Below are 8,120 nucleotides of genomic sequence, written 5' to 3' on the forward strand. Positions count from 1 at the left end.
GAAGCCACGGGGTCAGTGGGAGGAAAGGCCAGCAAGAGACAAAAGTGGCCTAGCTCAGCCCCTGGGCTCCTCACCCGTTTCCCAAGCCCCGTTGGCGACGATAATGCCAGCAGCGCCCAGAGGGTGGCAGGAAGCGCCAAGCACATACGGGCACAGGGACAGAGGTGCCTCCTCACGCTGCTCTCCCCTTCCTTCCTGGGGACCGAACCGCGGGAAGCTCCCCCAGGGTGCTCATCCCACCCCCCCCCCCCCCCCCCCCCCCGGACAAAACGGATGCGCCTTGGGGCACGAAACGCCTTCTCCCCCCCCGAACGCCTCGGCTGCACCATTTACTCTAATAATTCACGTTTACAGCAACTAGGAATTATTTTTGTTATTTTAAAATTCCTGCTCCACCGACGTCCTTCACCACCCCGTCCTCAGCCCCTCTGCACCTTTTCTGAGTCTGTTCTGCCCCCGCCCCTCAATTCAGCACCATTTCCCCTCAGTTCCTGGGGAGCGCGGGGAGGGGGGGGGAGTTGAAGCACTTTGCCTCTTGCCCAGTTTCGAATGGTAGATGGCGCTGTGACCTGATGGCTGGAGCCCATGCCGACAAAGACACCTGGAGATGGTTTTAAAGCAGCGAACATGGGTGTGTTAGGCACTCGCCCTTCTCCACGGGTGCTGGTGTCTTGGTTCAAAGGCAGACATTTGTGGGTTTGGGTGAGGAGGATGATTGGAGACCCGCCCCCCAACCCCCAGGCTGAAAATCTGTCATATCCAGGATCTCACCTGGCAAACTCTTGGGGACCTGTTGGGTCAGAATCTAAAGAAATAAGCAAAAAGAGAAAGCCCGGGAGAGGTTTACTGACAAATTTTGCACCCCCTTCTCCCCCCACAAAAAACCTAAAAGTAAAACAAACAAACAAACAGAAAAGGCTCTTGAAATAATAGACTTCAAGTGATAAGAATGATCAATTAGAAAAATAGTCCCCCTGATTTTAATTATCCTTCACTTAGTTTTAATGCTTTGGGAGAAAAAAATCTGCCTTCAGTGGTTCTTTGGGAGAACTTTTGACTGCTGGTACCTGCAAAATCCTCAATTTAGAGTTTCGTTTTAATTGATCGCTTCTGGAGAAATTACAAATACGTATAATGAATTAAAATAAAAACCGTTTAAATTTACATTTAGGTGTATATGGAAACTTATTCAAACTAATTAGTTTGAGCATTCCAAATTGGATAAAGTTGAAACATTAAAAATATTGTGTTGCGACATTTGTCTCTCGTACATTTGAAAAAAATATAGCTAAATTCCTATTTTAAATCATTTATAAAAATAAATTCCAGGGGTCTAAAATCAGCAGATAGTGTGAAAAAGGGAAAAGAAAAACCATAAGCTTGGTAGACGTATTTGCAATTTTTGTAACTTAATAATATATTTTCTATAAGTTATTAAGAGGAAAGGCTAAGAAGGCCATTGGAAAATGGGCAAGTTACACGAAAATTCAAGCTACAGCGACATGGGATAGAATTAAACATGTTTACCACAATTTTCTGTCACATTCCTCACCTTTCCAGGAGAGATGGTGAAGCATTTTTTCTAACATGAAACAGTTTTACGCTGACCGGTCAGCAGTGAACTCTTGGCCACATATTGTAAAAGTGAGTGAGAGGGTCATCACGTCATTAGCTGCGCGTGTTTCTGCATGTCACCCACCCATAGAGCTAGCTACCTGCGGGGCGTGCCCCTGTTCTAGGCTCCCAGCCAGACCTACCCATCCATCAAGCCCACTCTGGGCCCGGGGCCAGGGCGAGGATAGAACCTGAGATGGGATGTTTTTCTAAAGTGACAGAATGTTTCAGAGGATACCTGTGTGCTGCCTCAGGGTCGCTGGGAATGGTTCCAGGAGGCTGAGTTGGTGTTCACGTTCTGGAGGCCCTCTCAAGTGAGAGATGGGGTCACAGAGAAAGGGGGTCACTACGGGGTCACAGAGTGTTCACTTTCCAGTTTGCTTCGACAGGGTTTCTGCCCTTGCAAAGGTCTCCGCTGACCTCGCTGTTGGTACATCTGAGAGCGACGCGGCACCGCTGGCGGGACCTGAACCGCTCTCCTCCCCATAGCCCTGCAGGCGCCCGGGGCCTCCCGGCCTGGGGCGTCCTGGCCGAGGCTTCTTCAGCCGCCTCTCCCTGCACTTTTCAAGACTCTGCTGGTTTTTGTAAAATGTGCCCTGTATGAAGTCACATTCTCCTCTGAGCTCATCGTTCCCCCCTTGTCAAACCCCAGCTTCGTTTCCTTTTCTCCCCAGTAAGGAGCGAAGCGCCTCCGGGGTGCCCCGTGAGCCCCCCACCCCGGGCCCCCGCAGCGCCCACGTGCAAGCCTAACTCAGCTCCCTCCACTGGGCAGGCTTTCCATGGGCGCGCGGGCCACTTTTTTGTCTCTTGACCGTAAGAACCAGAAAAGGAATGAGCCACCATGAGCTCAGGGGAGGGGGTCAGGGGAAGGCGACGACCGAGCAGCAGACGCGACGAGCCGGCTCCGGAGCCCCCGCTCCCCCGCGGCCCGGGCCGGCGCAGGCGCAGAGCGGGGCCTGCAGTGCACCACGGCGACTGCGCATGCGCGGCGGCCGCCGCGGCGCCGGGGGCGGGGCCTGGTACCCCCGCTCCCTTGGCAACCGTTGCTCCCCAGCCCGATGTGATGTGCGCGTCGCCCAAGGGGCGCAGGGCGCAGGAAACGGCTCTGGACGCCAGGTCTTCTCGGACGGATGCCACGAGACCGAGTTTGATGCCCGGCCGCAGTTTCTCCCACCCCGTCCCTGTCCTCCCTGTCCGGCTGCCCGGGTCCCGGTTACTCTGGGGCACTGGTCAGAGAGGGTTGGAGATGACAGGGGCAGAGATCGGATTTTTTTTTTTTTTTTTTTGCTGTTGTTAATTCAGCCTTCCAGAATGCTCCCTCCATCCACCTTTAAGGGCTCTTATGACAGAGGCGGCCACCTGTGCTTTCTGTGATTGTCGGGTCCACGTTTTACTCTGACGACAGGGTGTCCACTTAATGACCAGGCGACAGCTCCTCTCTGGCTACAGCAAGGCCTGTTTCTGCACATGAGATAAACACTTCATGGCAAGACAGTGGCATGATTGCGGAGGGATGGCAGGAAGGGGCCAGAATGAGATTTCTGAGATGCCGGCCATGTTTTTCTGTGGTCGCCTTGTGAAAAATGATTAAGCTATGCATAGAGAGTGCGATTATCTGTCGTTTTCTTAAAAAGAAAACCCAAACCGAATGCACCACCAACAACCAAAACAACAACATAAGAAACGGACAAACAAAACCTACTCATGAGCTGAGAACTTTAGGCAGAGGGGTGGGCCAGCCAAGACACACACACACAGAGGTGCCCCATCACCCCGACTGCCTCGCCCCAGACATCAGGAGGGAGAAGTATGACCTTCAATTCTGTGTCAAGAGAAAGCATGCTTGAGCAGGGGCCCCCCGGCACGGAGAGCTGTCTTCCGGCGTCCCCCTCAGCCCGCCTGCCACTGACCACACGCCCTCACGCTCCAATATCACCAGGGACTGGCCACCGGTTTTTCAGACAGCCTCACTCCCAAACACCCTGGTTTCTACCTGGCCATTTCCTGCAGTACTATGTCCCACCAGAGCCCCAGCTGGGCAAGGCTCGTGGCGATCAGAAGCCTCAACGAGATGCGCGGCTGACCACAGCACCCAAAGCCCCACACCTGAGGTCTGTCAGGTAGCCTGAAGCCGCTGGTTCCGTCTTGCTTCTTACTGTCACAATCGGCCCCCTTGCTGTCCCAACGATCACACCTTCAGTAAGGGTTACTGGGTGTCTGTGTATTGTCTTTGCTCCTGAGTGTATCACATTTTCCTGTCCCTTCATATGTTGAATAATTTGGGGTCGTGTACTGGACATTTTGAATGATCCATTATAAGCGATCTTGATTGTGATGTTTTTCTGAATTCGTGCGTGTGCGTGCGTGTGTGCGTGTATGTATGTGCGTGTGTGCATGCACATGCGTGTGTGAGCATGCGCATGTGTGCATGCGCGCGTGCGTGTGTGCATGTGTTTGCACGCGCGTGTGTCTAAATCGGGCAGTTAATTTGCAGAACAGTAACTACAAACTTGATCTCCCTCTCTTGTTTCCGGTGGAGACTGAAGTCTCAGCTTGGGTCTCGGTTGGGTGGCTTGGAGTCTGCCCTGTGCGCCTACCTCAGGGGTCACCCACAGAGCTGGGCGGAGTGTCAGCGGTCTCTTCCTACTGAGACCTCCTCCTCATTTTCTGTTGCATGTGACCGTCCCGACTCTATCCTCTGCTTTTTTGTGCCGACAAAACTGCCGAGTTGGTTTTCCATGGGAATTTTTTGGGCCCTTCATGGACAGAGACTTGAAACTGCCCTCGGGGTAAAAAACTTAAAACAGTGGATATTCGCCCAGCACGAGACCCTAATAACTGTCACCTCCCCTCAGCATCTGCCTGCTTCCGATTAATTTCAGATCGATTTAAAATTAGTTTTCACGGTGACAGAAGACCGCTAGAATTCGTGGGGTGAGCACATTGTAAGGTCACTGTGTTGTGCTCCTGAAACTAATATAATCAATTAAGACTGTATACCAGCTACACTTATATACTTAATGAGGGGGGAGGCAGATAAGGGTCCAGGGGGTCAAATAGATGGTGACGGAAGGAACTTAACTTTGGGTGGTGAACACACTTTACAACACACATATGACATTATTAAATTGTACCCTCAAAACTTATGTAATTTTATTAACCAATAAATTTAATTATAAGTAAGATGCTAAAAAACAAAATGCATTAAAAAAATTTAAGAATATATTTAAAAGTATTTTAATATTTATTAGAATGCAATATTAGTACTATATTATCAATGCGACAGTTGCATTAAGATAATATAGTCACATCTAATTAATAAGAAATACTTGAAACATTTTTCAGATATTTGTATGTGAATATTTAAAACTAAACATACTTATTTAGGTTTTGCCGTCCGCAGGAGGGTTGGTCCAGTGAGACACACTTGGCCGTGGCCTGAGGCAGAACCGGAGCTGGTTTGCTTGCAACGCGCCAGGCAGAACCTGGGGGCCGACCCGAAGTTCCCACGGGAGTAAGTGTATTGGGGGAGACGGCGCAGGTAAACTTCTGTGAACACGTGGCCGGACTTCCCGCTACACAGAGCTGGCAGGAAAGTGGATTTTGACGCACCGAGAGTTTTGGAGTGGAGGGTGGGGAGGAGGGACAGAGGCACTGAGGCTCAGAAAGCCAGGATCCCGACTTGCCCTGCAGCCCTCTGCAAGACACCCGGGCAAAGCGGAACCCTGGACAGGGCCCCCCAGGAAGGCTGGGCCCCCCAGGAAGGCCGGGCCCCCCACACAGTGCTCCCATGAGGAGGCCGCCACTCACCTCCACACTCACACCTCCTTCACCCTCAGGCTCACGTGACTGTCCACTTTTGTCCAAAACAGAAAATACCGTCCTCTGTTTTGACAAACAAAAAGATTCGTGGTCAGGCAGAAGCGCCGTCGGGGAGTGGGGTCTGGCAGGGGGACAGCAGCCGGCAGGAAACACGGTCTGTTTCACGTTACTTTTTCCCGTCGAGATGGCTGTTCTTTCCATTAAGCCTCCAGAAAGCACTGGAGCAGCCAAGTGCTGACCTCACCCCTCAGGAAAACTCAGCATCGATCCCATCCCAGGCCGAAGTTGTGGAAAACTCTTAAAGGAATTTTGTTCAGCAGGGATTTCGTTTCCTCGATGCCTTATGCTCCAGGGGTGTCTCCCCCCCGCCCTTTACTGAGCATCTTTCATCATAAGCGCGACATGTTTTCGACTCAGCCGGTGCCTTCACTCAGGGAGCCCTCCGGCATGGGTGCCCTCCGGGCCAAGGGGCACCGCGGGACAGGAGAGAGGAGAGAGGCCTGTTGCAAAGCCACGCTCGGATCTGGCCCAGGGCTGACCGGACAGGTGGACACGGAGGGCCGGTGAGCGGCGTGGCTTCCGGTCCCACAGGGATCGCCAGGAAGGTCCTGAGACACCTGGCCTTGCGAGCAGCCTACGGAGCAACACGCCCCGCTCCCGCCACCCCTCGCCCATCTCCCGGACTCATAGTGTCACGATTCCCCGCAACTTCTAACTTCTTATGTCAAACCGTGGATGAAGGTTTGAGGGTCTGGGGCACGGCTCACAGAAAGGTCATTGTATTTTCCTGCCTCCAAGTCGTCCTAAAGATCATGTGACACGGACGTGTCATCTGGTTAACACGTTGTATTATGAGCTGGTCACTCCACATCCACTTCAGGTCCCCCCCCCTGCCGCATATATATTCGACAGTGTCACCCGGAGCTTCAGGTGGCCGGAGACTGTTTCCATGGAGTCCCATTAACTCGTCCTCTGCACTGTCGCAGTGTGAACCAGGACAGCAGCTCACAGCGAGCTCTGCTCATGTTTCTCAGATCTGGGCAAAGCTTCCTAAGATACATCTGCTTTCTCGATTTCATCTTCATGAAGCCATAACTCACTTCCAGGGCCTTCGCTTGCCCCCTGCCAAATTCCAGGCTCTCCGCCACCGACTTTTTAAGCCACACAGACACCGATGTTAACTCTGGAACCCAATCCAGGAAAGACGCACCCCGGTAAATGAAAATAATAGTAGCCGATAACCCCATAAAACAGCATCGGCACGTCGTGACATCTGTAGCGATAACTAGCGTGTAGCGTGGGCCACGTAAGGGAAACGACAGTGAACTGAATCCTGTCCTTTCAGATAAGAAAAACAGCTGACGAGTCACAGGGTCCGCTGGAGGGAGGAACGGGCCGGACCTCCAGATCCGCTCTCCCCGTTGCCTGATGCGGCTTCCAGCGCCTGAAGGTACACACTGCTGCGTGGGACCCTGGGACAGCGTCCCCGCCTGTCCCCTTGGCTCCCGCCCCCAAAACCTGACACCGGCTTCGCTGCCAGCAACAGAACACACGCATGCAGGCCCAAAAGTCCCCGTCAGGCCTTCTACGCACTACACGACGAAACTGCACGTGCGTACTCCACACCCCATCCCCGGTCCCCGGTCCCCAAAGCTGCTGAGGATCAGAGACTTCGATACAGACGTGCCGTTGGGGGGCACCCAGCACTTACACCGACCACTGACGGGTGCTGGCAGAGCCAGGCATCGCTATTTCCTTCGGGCGGTCCGGGGACGTCCTTGTCCCACCCAGCACGGTCCTGGCTCACGACCTTTCACCTTTCATCATGCGGCGCGGAGAATCGGGCTGATTGTGACGTCACGTCCTTAAGTTACGGACTGTCGTGTGCCCACCTCACGCATCATGTCGCCGGGAGGCAGAGCGAGGCGGTTCACTTCTTGGGGAGCTACCTCTAATCGGGGAGCTACTTCTAAGCCAGCGATGAAACGAATCCACAAAACGCCGATGAGGCATTGTGGCCCATAGGGCAACGATATTCATCAGCCTCCTGATAAAAATCGACTTCACCGTCATCGTTTATACGCAATAAAGTTAACCCGTTTTAAGGACGCAATTCAATAAGCCGAGAAAAATCGATTACACCCACGTCACCACCACAGCAATCGAGATAAAGACGTTTTCATCACCTTCAGAAGGGCCTGCTCCTCCCTTTCCTTCCTCCCGGCCCTCGGTCTTAGCCCAATACTGATGTGATTTTTGCCACAAAGGACGAGTTTCCGATCTTCATACATATCGATCATGCAGTCTGTTCTCCTGTGCCTGCTTTTTCTTTCTCTTTCTCTCTTTCTCTCTTTTTCTTTCTTTCTTTTTCTTTCTTTCTTTCTTTCTCTCTCTCTCTCTCTCTCTTTCTCTCTCTCTCTTTCTTTCTCTCTCTCTTTCTTTCTTTTTTACTTAGCACGCATTTTTTGTGATTTCATGTTCTTTCTTTTCACAGGTGAGGAATATTCCATTTTATGGACATAATACGATCTTCTTACTCTCTCAATGGCTGATAGAAATTCGGGCTGTTTCCTGTTTGGGGCTACTGGGAATAAAGCTGCTACGTATATTTCTGTAAACATCACCGTGTAGACATACGTTTTTCTTCCCTTCGGGTAAATACCTTTTGCTAGGTCGTATGGTAA

The sequence above is a fragment of the Pteropus vampyrus genome, unplaced genomic scaffold, assembly GCF_000151845.1.
Source record: "Pteropus vampyrus isolate Shadow unplaced genomic scaffold, Pvam_2.0 Scaffold622, whole genome shotgun sequence".
Lineage (NCBI taxonomy): Eukaryota > Metazoa > Chordata > Mammalia > Chiroptera > Pteropodidae > Pteropus > Pteropus vampyrus.